Source organism: Liolophura sinensis, chromosome 10 (assembly GCF_032854445.1).
Source record: "Liolophura sinensis isolate JHLJ2023 chromosome 10, CUHK_Ljap_v2, whole genome shotgun sequence".
Classification (NCBI taxonomy): Eukaryota; Metazoa; Mollusca; class Polyplacophora; order Chitonida; family Chitonidae; genus Liolophura; species Liolophura sinensis.
The window spans coordinates 21,809,274-21,822,318 of NC_088304.1; positions in this window are offsets into that span (position 1 = coordinate 21,809,274).

Genomic DNA, 13,045 nt, shown 5'->3' on the forward strand with positions numbered 1-13,045 from the left:
AATATAGAGAAAAAGATGATGTGATGTCAGAGTACACTGCCAAAGGCAACATGGTGCATAAGGCTCACCGTCGAATTCAAATATCAGAATGTCTGTATATCTGCTATAAAATAAAGCAAAAACAAACAAATGGAAATATTTTCCACGCATAGTTTCCAGCAGTTCATCTGTTAATCCTGCCCTCTTTGCATTGTTACTGTACATTAAATGTTATATGAGCAACATAGCATTTTAAGTAATTCCAGACAAGTGACATCTAATAATTTGCAGCTAACAGCATTGCAATTTTTTTTACATAGTTCTGCTTTAGTCATGGTGCTATGGGGCCGGTAACTTGCTACTACTTAAGCATTTACATGAACAGCTAGGATAAACCCGGAATGAGGTAAAATTTACAAGGGGTCGAATTTCACCGGTTATGTGTGACCATTTGCCAGTGATCACACTGTCGTTGCTGATCTGGTTTCATGTAGCGAGGGGTTACATCTGATTGACCGGAGAATGTTATGGCCACTGTTCAGATACTCAAAACAGAACACAGCCTTAACCTGAAGGGAGTTTCGAACCTGTGAACATGTAACATGCCTAAAGTAGAACATAAACTGAGACAGGGCCAGACATATTGTGCAATCTTTGTATATTCGATTATGGCACGATTACCATGAAAATCTCATTTGCGGTTAACACAATGTCACAGATGATTTATTTATATTTTTGATTGGTGTTGTACGCCGTACTCAAGAATATTTTATGGTGGGAGGAAACGGAGTAGAGACCGGGGGGAGAGGGGGGGGGGGAACCACGACCATCCGCAGGTTGCTAAAAGACCTACACACGCACGGCCGGAGAGAGTTATATTTGAACCTCGGCGCTGAAACATACATAACTACACACAAACTACCAAACACTTAAGGAAATATTTTTAGTACATGTACACAAACGTAATCATTTAGTTCTCATTTCCTTAGTTCTTTGGTAGTTTTTGTGAAATCCAGACTCGTGAAATCCAGACTTTTGTATATTTACTCCAGGGTTTTATTCTAACGGCAACAAAAGCATCGTCGGTTCAACCTTCAGCAGCGTTTACCATTTTGAAGCAGGTGAATTTCTTGCCTGGTCTGTGGGAGGCTTCTTAGATTTCGAGCAAGGAATTACACATGCTTCAGCAAAGTTTCTTCACTGTTATTAATATCCTGTAAAGACTCACCCGTCGGATCATGGGGAACCGTGTTTACAAGATCCATGATGTCTTCAGTGTTGTAAACCACATGCATCTCACATGGACACGGGCCCTGACCAAACTTCTGGTTATTCTCGTTACCGTTGACGGGGCTGTCGCCTTCAGCGCTCCCTTTCATACAACCTTTGCAAATTAAGCGTCGATTTGTAGTACAATCCAAGGGGCCTAGTGATGTGTTGTCTGCCGTTGTTGTGTTATCGTTTATGGCCAACATGGAGTCGTCTAGGTTGTATTTGTCAGACTGGGAACGAGAGATATCGTCGGGGAGAAACGTAAAACTACTTTGACAAACCCTGTCCCTGGTAGCTTCAGTGCACTCTGTGTACATAGGATTAGTAGCAAATGATTCAACTTCTTTGTTGCAGATAGAGGTCTCCAACTTCGGTTTGCCCACGGTGTTATTCTGAGATAGCCTCGGAATAAGAGATCGACCCTCATTATGCCCGATCACCAATATCCGGTCTCCGTGTGTTTCAGAACTGGTTGAGTTGCAAGGACTTACTCGCCCTGACACTGACGGGAGGGCTGTTAAGCGAGCAGCACCACAGATAAGGGCGTCAGCAGTTCCGTGAACCACATCGGTACAGTCATTCGATGGAAACGTACTGGCGGACTGGAAACGAAGGTCATTCATGTCAACCCTATCATCTGAGCAGGTACGCTCATCGGCTGAAGGCTGGCAGATCATATCTTCATGGCAGACTTCCTCCATTTCATTTACCCGGGATATTCCCTGACTGGTTCGGTTGGGTCTTGATTGTATCCTGCTCTCCTGAGTTGCATGTGCCGATACAGGCCTTCTGTCGTCAGCCGATGGATGTGTGTCCTCAGAAATGTCATTAATGACATTATTCCCAGCTTCTTCTTCATCCTGTTGAAATGATATAAAAAAGCGGGTTTGACAGTGTTGGGACGGTCAATATTAGCTAAAATGTTGACCGTGATGTCTATTACTAACTATTATTAAACTATTATCTGCAGCACATTTTTTTTTAATCAGTAGGAAGGCATAGATTCTAGAATTTGGCTTAAAAATGCTTGTTTGGGAAAAGCTGTATCTCTCTTTTTACATGTAATTTTTTACAAATAAACTGCTTTCCGAAAATTTTAAGCGAAAATATATTTCACAAGGTTTTTTTTGTTAGGTGCATGAATCAAAACCAAAGCTGCGTTACCTACGAAGGTAACCTTTACGTGTACGTTTATAGACTTCAATACAGGTTTCTCTCCGCCGCACGTGGGAAGATCATCCAGAATTCTGCGGATAGTAGTGAGTTTTCCACGTGACTATCTGATTCACTCCCACCATAATTCAGGCCGTATGGAGTAAAACATCAAGTAAATAAATACATTAATTCAATACAGGTAAATTTCATTGGGTCTTCTAGGGCATTTGCCGCACAACCACTCAACATCGGTGGTTAGGTTTGAAATAAAATGACGTTTAGAATATTTCCTGTCAACTTTTTAGAAATGTGAAAATGAACATGCATGTAGTTTTGGGCCGGATGATTTTGGTCGTTAAGCGCAGCAATATGGGATTTACAACTTTGCAAAAGAATACCCCGTTGTTCAACCTGTAGAATTCAAATAGTCAACAACTATGAGAAAACGAAATTAAACAGTAGCATGGGGAAAAGTCGAATTTATTGGCTTGATTTGTTTCCACAAATCAGGTTAGTTTGGGATAGTTAGCTTCAAAGGACACTGCTAAATTACCAAATCAGTGTTAAATTTCAACAACTTCGGCTTTTATTTTCTGTTGTCAATGGTGCTTGTGAATTAGAATGGGTAATGTCCCCCTTCGACGAATATATATTAAGATATTCCTACATATTGCCAATCAGCGATCATCGACCTACCTGAACAAGCGGTGGTCCGTTCCTCTTGACACCTTTTCGGGACGGGTGACAGACGATTATGTACAGAATAAGTGCGAACAGCCCGGATACTATAACTACGAACCACATGCCCACGATACCATCATTACGCACGCACTCTCCACTGAATTCCACTGTGAAGAAAGGACACTTAGAGACACAAGTCTTCTGATTACAATGGACACAACTATTCTTGTCGGCCTCAAAGACAGTCGACTGGGGACATTTCGGTAAACATTGTTTCTGATAGGTGAAATTTCGATCTGGCGGACATTCCTTAACACACAGATGGTTCGCTGTCATTGGAATATTTTCAGGACATCTGCTCTGACAAAGAGTCTGTCCCGGGAGGTGCACTGTTTCCCTGGGACACTCCCCAAGACAGGCTTGATTTCCATCCTCGTGGTAAGGTGAACTTTCTGGGCACGACGCTAAACATTCTTGAAGAAAAGAAAATGGCAAGTCATTTGGACAGGACGTCAAGCACGTCTTTCTTTGCCCCGCCACAAATGTTCCCGGTGGGCATTTGGCTACACATGTCTTATTGGCAGTGTAATCGGGACAGTCTCGCACGCAGACGCCATTGTTACCAACATGTCTACAGGTGTTGCAGTTTTTGGGCACAGGCCCCTGGCAACCACTACACATTTTATCGCAGAAAATGCAGACCTGACCCGACCAGAAGTAACCGTGAGGACAATGGAGCAAGCATTGGTTCTGGAAAACCACATACGGACAATGCGATGTACATTGCCTGTTCACGGGATTTATGAAATAGAGTGTTTCCGGACACTGATACACGCATTTACCGCTAACGTGTGGTACTTTATGTGGACATTTGTCCCTGCATGACATCCCAAAGGAAAGGTGTTTGCATTTCTTCACACAAGTCGCTTTGTCAGTGAAGTATCCTGAAGGACATGTCTTCATACATTCACCGTTATACTCTACCAAAGATTTGGGGCATATTTCCAGGCATTTCCTTTCGAAGCGGAGTTTCGGGCATTTAGTCACGCATATCCCGTGTAGAGAATAGGGCTCCGAAGAGGGGCACTGCTTTACGCATTTTCTGTTCCAGACGAATTGATCACCACACACAGTCTTACAATTATTACTGGATTGACATTCAGTCAGGCAATTTTGGTTATATATGACAGGTGCTTCCATTGGACAAACTGATACACAATGGCCATCATACCGGAATTTCGCACACGCATGGCAGCGGTGAGTTCCAGGTCCATAACACGTTTTACACTGAGAGTTGCACGTCTTACAAAACGGCAAATGAGAAGCGTTGGCGGGATAGAAACCAGACGGACATTGATCAACACAAGAGGACTTGAAGACGTAACCTGGACAGTTGTCAGGCTTGATGCAGGTGGCAGATGTGTCACGAACATAACCCACGGGGCATTTTGAAACACAGGACCGTCCCAGACGAGTAAAGCGACAAGACGAGCAGTCCGTATTGGACGGTCCAAAACAGACGTCGCAATCATGGTGGCACTCCACACACAACCTATTATAACCTTCGAAATAGCCTTTGGGACATCCTGTCATACACACACGTGATCCGTTAAGGTAGTACATACCGTCACAACTGTCCAGGCAGTTTCCCGGGTAACAGCCGACATATCTATGACTTAAACAGGGCATTTGTAGCTTGATGTACTTGTCACTACAATCCCCACCCCACTTAGAACATGACCACCGCTCACGCTTACAAACACAGCTGTTTGTGCGCCAATCGTGGGAAACTAACTCCGGGCAAATTGCTTCAAACTGTTCATGAAAAAGGTAAACGCAAAAATTTAGTTGCTCGTCTATATCAGACATGGGGTCCAATATATTGTATTTAATATCACTTCACACACTTTTACCTAATGCTGCAGAACCCGTGGTGCTAGGGGTGTATGTAACATACCATTATTTAAGCATTTGTTTGCATATAAAAAAAACTAATTGATGAAGATTGACAAGAGGCCGTACTTCACCGGATACGTGAGATTTGCAGTTTGCCAACTATAACACTGTTATCGCTATTGTCGTTTTACTGTCTGTGCTATAGTTATTTGTATTCTAATTTATCTAAACACAAATTATTTATTTATTTGATTGGTGTTTTACGCCGTACTCAAGAATATTTCACTTATACGACGCCGGCAAGCACTATGGTATGGGAGGAATTCAGGCACAGCCCGGGGGAAAACCACGACTATCCGTTACTGGCAGACTTTCCAACGTACCGTCGGAGAGGAAGCTAGCATGAGCTGGATTCACCGTGACCGCATTGGTGATTCCTGGATCATTTGAACGTGAACTGAACTAAATTCACGCACAAAATATTAAATCAATATATTGCATGGCCGTGAAAACAGAAAATTCTTGTATCACAGATAGATTCTTATGTATTCTTAATTGTTAAATATTTTATTGGGCCTCAAACGTTGCTTGATGATTTGAATTTTTAATATTTTAATCATGTTTAGTCATGTAAATTAGTATGGAACGACTTGGACTTTGCATTTATCCGCATTACCATTACTGAGACCATCATTAGGTTGACGTCTAGTATACGAGTGAGTGAGTGAGTGATTGGGGTTTAACATCGTACTTAACAATTTTTCAGTCATATGTCGACGATCTAGTATATGGAGGTCTGTTTCAAAGCATAGATTTGAACGGATTACACTCCACTTCCAACGTTCATCATTTATTCCTAGTATCTGCTATTATTAAAAAATATATATGAAAAGTATTTTCATATTTAAGTTAAAGTTATTAATGCAAAACTTCAGCTCAGTATCTAACGTAATGAAGTCGTGAATTTGGTGATCAACGGTAATTAATATGCACCCATAGCATAGATGACGGAACGTGTCATTGTGTTTTATATGTCTGTAAAATTTCAGTTCAAAACGTGCACTTTTTGAGACACCACCCATAACCTTCACCTAAAAATTGATTCTATAGTCTACTTCTTATAGCCAGTCGCCTAGCAGCCATGCTGGCTAGCAAAGCCGCCTTTAGTCGGTGGCACAAAAGAAAAAAAGTTCTACACGTGGATATGTTGGAAGTCGGTATTGTTGCACAGAAAACGAAACTAGAACACTTTTTCTAATTCATAATGTTAAACTGCATAAGCTCGGTTTTCGATGGCATGAACTCATACGGCCGCTGACTTCATAATTATTCAAAAACCGGTGGCATGCTGGACCAAACCCACGGGGGTGAAGGGAGTCCCTATTTCAGACCATGACAATGTAAATGTCGTTGAGAAGTGCTGCGTTGTTTGTATCTTAAAACAAACAGCCGCATGATTACTGTCTGCCTAAACGGCATGTGTACTGACTACATGTAGCGACACTAATGCAACTGACAGTATTCTGACAGCAAACTCTGTACAAAAGCTAACCACACTGCTGAAATAAAACACGTGGTATTTAGGTCGTGAAGATTACTCAGTCATAACTATTTGAGTATAGAAGAGCGTTTCATTTCATTAGCAAAAAGCACTGAATATAACAAGTTTTTAAATCCATTTTACGACGAGACTATCACGCGTAGGGATATGGTGCTATAGGAGGAATGGTTGCTCTGTCAGCTAGCTGGCTTTGTCACGTGACTTTGAATTATGGTTCAATAAGAAGAATGGTTGCTCTGTCAGCTAGCTGGCTTTGTCACGTGACTTTGAATTATGGTTCAATAAGAAGAATGGTTGCTCTGTCAGCTAGCTGGCTTTGTCACGTGACTTTGACTTATGGTTCAATAAGAAGAATGGTTGCTCTGTCAACTAGCTGGCTTTGCCACGTGACTTTGAATTATGGTTCACTAAGAAGAATGGTTGCTCTGTCAACTAGCTGGCTTTGTTACTGGTAACTGATGCAACGTGACTGAATTATGGTTCAATAAGAAGAATGGTTACTCTGTTAGCATTGCCCAGTGAGTCAGCTAGCTGGCTTTGTTACTGGTAACTGATGTAACGTAACTCTGGATTATGGTTCAATAAGAAGAATGGTTGCTCTGTCAACTAGCTGGCTTTGTTACTGGTAACTGAAGTAACGTGACTCTGGATTATGATTCAATAAGAAGAATGGTTGCTCTGTCAACTAGCTGGCTTTGTTACTGGCAACTGAAGTAACGTGACTCTGGATTATGGTTCAATTAGAAGTATGGTTGCTCTGTCAGCTAGCTGGCTTGGTTACTGGTTACTGATGTAACGTGACTCTGGATTATGGTTCAATAAGAAGTATGGTTGCCCTGTCAGCTAGCTGGCTTGGTTACTGGTTACTGATGTAACGTGACTCTGGATATAACAAACGCATTTTACGACAAAACTTTCAGTATCGATCCACCAATATTCAGCTTCACAGAACCTATGGTTTCCAGGTGACCTTTGTAAATGGCAAAAAAAAAAAACGCTGCACAGCTGCGAAAATTAATTGCAGTGTACAAGCAAATTGTCTATTGTATGAAAAACAAATTCGTTGTCAGTAGGACAAACTACATTTAACTGGTGGAGTCTTTATCAAAATTCAATCAATTGACCATGTGTCTTAAACGACCAACAACGAGCGTCCACCTATCTGAATACAATTTTTAAGCCTGTTCATACAAAACAATTTTCAAGGCATTCGGACTAGCTCTTTTTTCCCCAGATTTCCATAAATTTCCAATAAGGCGTTTAGAAGGTTCACAAGTGAGTAAAGTTTTATACAACAGCAGGTAGCCCAAGCCATTTGGTGATGAACATTGTCGAGAGTTAATAGCTATGTTATACAATTTTTTCGCAAAACGACAAAAGTAGTTGTCAGATAAAAAAAAGACTATCATCAAAGCAAGAATAATAGGCTTCCAGCTTTCAGCTTGGATGTCTAAGTATAGATTTACAGGATAAAGTGTTCAACCAGAGCAGCGACGACAGCGTGATAATTGGCAAATGGGCACGATTCTTTGTCAGTCTACCTCAGTTAGGGTTTTGATCTGATCGCTAATAAAAATGCTTAAATAGTATGATTTCAGGCCCCTATCACCATGACTTAATAATGCATGTAATTGGGTAAAAAAAGGGAATACAGAGATGTTAAATGCAATTTACTTAATTCAGAGAAAATAGTATGCTACGTAAATAACTATAACTAAATACAAATATTGTACTTACCAGCTTTGGAAAACTAAACAGCACAATAAGTAGGCCAAGATTCCCTGTAGCTCTTGGTGTATGCATGTCTCCTCAGTATTTGAAAACTGTGCCCTGAAAAGAAACCTCCCGTTGATTTGATGTCGTTAACATACACGAGTTCGTTTTTCAGCTGTGTAATTCCACAGATTCCGTTGGTTTTCTTGATTTCTGTTGATCCTGGTTTTTATTGACAAAGAACTGCTGGCTTGCCGATAGCTTGATAGGCATCGATAGAACCGACCCGTAAAGAAAATGAAAACGTGGACAATGGTTTCGTGGAGTTGATGGTCACACACGTCATAAATATCCGCTAGACGCGCACTATATTTGCAAAGTCTTGCGTGATAGGCCAGTACTTGATTTTTGCTGGTGGATTCAGATCTTGAGTAACAATTTTCCTTTAAATTGGCTTTGTGAGAACTGCAATGGAATTAGATAAAGGTAAACTTTTCAGTCATTATTCCAAAACATTCAACATTCTATCTGATATCTACATAATCTTGCTAAAGCCAAAGAAATCCCCAAAATGAAACATATTGTCAAATGAAAGGCCATATTGTCCATAAGTAATTTGAAAAAATTCTAAAAAAATAAACCCAACTATTTTCTAGGACAGTTTGCAGTAATTTTTCATCTGACATATACTTCATTGTAGTGTTTTCCTGGCCTTAAATATTTAGAAGTAGATGTAAATTTAGCCAATTGTGTTTACGTGTATCAGTGAGTCGACCGCCTAAGACATATGCATCTTATCTGCAGCTCTTCATAAAACCCTTTATCAAAGAACAACATATAACTATGTACTTATAAAACTGATGTGATTCATGATTCAAGGACAAAGCCATTTTCCTCAAAATATTCATAATTCAAAAAGTAAAACTTTTACTCTAAAAATATAACTCAAATGTTAAACCTTTAGCACATTGGATAGTATAATAGCTAGGAAATTAAAAAAAATTACAGGTGTGTCTTAGTATCAAACGAATTACACTTTCGCATTTTCAACTTCAAGAGTTATCAGCTGTAAGTCTTGAAAAGTTAATTGAAAGCATAACTGGAAATTATTATATTCAGCAGCATAAAGTAAAGCATATTTATTTTTCAAAAAAAAATAAAATAAAAACAAGAGTGGATCAAAGTTATTGACTGAAGTCATGCCGTCACAACTGATAGCCATAAGTGTTTGACGAAATACCTGCTTGTATTCTAATCATCCTGTGTTCTAACACTTGTTTGCGCATGTGTAAGAAGAATCATGTCGTATCAGCATGACGTCATCATTTTGGCAAAACTAGCGACTGACAAGCTTGTGAGATAAAATTTGTGGAGTGGATTTCAGTATTTTTCTGCTAATTCACAAGGGCCTTTAACAGAAAATCATGATATTTTTGTGGAAACTTTCAATGAGTTTTAGCAGAATTTTATCCTGGAGGTCCAACATGTTTTAATTTTGTGCAGTTAATACCTATATAACGTAAAATACTCACTCATATTAATATTTCTGGTCCACACTGCTCATAGTGCTTAGTTGTAAAATGTTTGCTCTGACTGCAGCCGGCTTGCTTTGTCCATTTCAATGTACGGCCACACAGATGTATGGTGAACTGGGTTAACCACAGCAGACATAAGAATTTGATACAGTTATTTTAAAAATAGTTTGAGTGCTCTGGAAAATTCAGGGTAGATTCCCCGAGTATTCCCTGTCCCATACTTGTTTCTATCTCTCCACGTCCTCTCTCTGTCTCGTCTCTCTGGAAAATTCAGGGTAGATTCCCTGAATATTCCCTGTCCTATATTTGTTTCTCTGAACCACCCAACAATCTCTCTCTCTCTCTCTCTCTCCAGCATCCTTTGTCAACCAACTGGAGGTCAGAGCGCCCTCTGTCTAGCTTTCATCACACACTTGACACGAAAAAGAATTACTGGGAAATTTTGTAGGCCGCATTTAGACGACCTACTGTATAGCTGACTCAAAAACCCTGACGAGTTACACCCTGTTACAGCTTAACTGGACTACAGCCATAGACTATTTAACTATCGTTATGTTTGCTCAGCCGACTACACTGATCGCGATTTTCATGATCGGGTGCACTGAACTAGCTGACATGGCATGAAAACAAGCAGGTGGATTCCCACGGAAAACACATGTACTCGCTCACTGAATATCTCCTCTAGTTGAGCAGAAGTGCTGTTTTCGCCAAAGACTTAATGCGATCACTGAATGACCGACTGCAGTGTTAAAGTCACTAGGCAAGCCGACCCGTGAGTTAACCATTGTGCGTGCCACCGCATATTGCGTGGAGATTACACCAGGTAAGTTGTGTTTTATTATATCAAAAGCACAATACGTGTACTAATTATGGTAGTGTAATTTAGGTATTTGGTAAACAGCAGGTAAAGGTAACCAGGGGTAGGCCAGGGGAAACAATCAAACTTCGCCAGCCACCCAACAAACTATCCTGACTAAAATTACCGAGCCTGGGCTGGATTCGAAACGGTTATCTCTCTAGCGAAGATTTCGATGTCTCCCGGTACAAGTTTTAAGATGCATAAACCAAGGAGGGTCTTTCAGTTGATTTAATTTAATAGGTTAAACCATTCACATCGGTTTAAGTACCTCCATCTGTGTCCATATAAACATTTTTTATCTTTTTCGTCATTGTTATAAAGCTATTGTAATATGAGATAGGTACACTATTGCATGTACTTTCTTCATATATTGTGGGAAGGTCTGGCAGCAACCTGCGGATGGCCGTGGGTTTCCCCCGGGCTCTGCCTGTTCCTCCCACCATAATGCTGGCCGCCGTCGTAAGAGTGAAATATTTTTGAGTACGGCGTAAAACACAAATCAAATAAATCAAATCTTTATATGTTAATTGGTCGTGAGCTCTTTATGCCCGATTTCCTCCACCATAATGCTGGGTGCTGTCGTGCAAAGTGAAATACTCTTAAGCGCGGCGTAGAACTCCAATCAAATAAATAAATGATATTAATTTTTTTGAACTCATTTGAATAATCTAGATGGGCTACACATGTTAAGTCGTTTAGTAAATTCTTCAGAGTTGTTTTCCTTTTTGCTATTTTCATTTTCTAAAGTCGCTATTAATTTCTAAACAGCAACAGGCTTAAGCTTACAGAGTATGAAGTATATGGGGGCGCTATGGAGTTTGCCACCGACTAAGACAAGGAATGTATGGGATTCGGTTTACGTGAATGTATCACTGCTACTACATGTATTTGTTTTAATTTATATAAAGCTTTTTTTACGATTGTGGACGGCAGCGTGTGCGCATTTTTTACACCTGTCACATTGTTTTGATAGCTAAATTGAGACCTTTGTTGTAGTCCTTATGTAGCCTAGTAATTAATTAATTACATTACGTATTGTTTCTGTTCATTCTTTATTTAATTTAATGCTTCATTGATCTATAGAGGATTGCCCACATCCAGTGGCCACGATGTGCTTTCTTCAACAGGACGATTTACATTTAATTACAACATTTAGAAAATAATATCTACTAATTTACAGTTATGAACAAAAACATAACTTTACAAGTATCTGTTTATAAAATAAAATAAAATAAAACAAACGAAATGAAAGCTTTAAGCCTTACAGATATTCAAAATGGAAATTGTGATCAATTACATATCATTATGTTAAACCTTAGGTTGGAATAAATAAATAGTATTGTCTATATAGGTATATATAGACATCATTTGTAGAATGTAATACCAATTGTGAACATTGATTCGCCATAATGGCTGAGTCTGTTGGCAGGTAATTATGGACAATTTCAAATAATTTAAAATTGTCTGAGCGTTCCTTATCTTCAGATCCGAAACGCCGAACTTTATATAAGTATTTAGAACTGGAATACAATGTTGGGATTATTATTTTTCTGACTAAAAATTTGGAGCGTTTTTTTTTTCTTTCTAGAAAACAGCTGATCAGACATTTATGAAACCTGTTTCAGATAAGAAAGGTTTTGCACCTTATCTTTTGGAAACATTTGATCACATGGATTTAGTGAAAACCAAAAAAAAAAAAAAAAAAAATTGGCTGACGCCAATGAGCAGGAACTGAGACTGCAGTTGCATAAATCCTTCAGTTTGTTCACGAGGACTTTCTCGGTGGGAAATTGTATAAGCTTTGTATTTCGCTGTGGGAAAAAATTTATCTGATACTCATTTGAAGGCTGATTCCTAGCATGCAATTTTTGCAAAATCGGACGTGACATCCGCGTAACCGGAAGTGGGTATTTCTCCTAAACAAATAAAAGTAGAGACGCTGTCTTAGGGCCTAACACCATTCTAAGGCAAGAGTGCAAATTTCACATGACTTCTTCATCAAGAACCTTATTTCCTGGTATGTACATTTTGTCGCAAATTGCAACAGAACGTAATTTCCACTATACTTGCAGGTCAAGTGACAAAAACTGTTACTGTTCGGGTTTTACAATCTATGTTGTAGTCTTTTATATTGTGGTTAATATGTGGTCAAAATTTTGCATTCCCTCAACAGGAAGGACGCACCGGATGTTCACATAATTAAACCATGGCAACCAGCATGGGAGGAGAAGATATTGAAGCGGTAGCTCTGATAAACAATATCTCTGACGAGACACATAACCCAAAAGACGATGACGTCATAATTGAGATACCCGATGAAAACGGAGGCCTGCGACCGACAAATGTAAACCAAATTCTGCCAGAGGGGAAGGATTATCATCTCTTCTTTGCCTA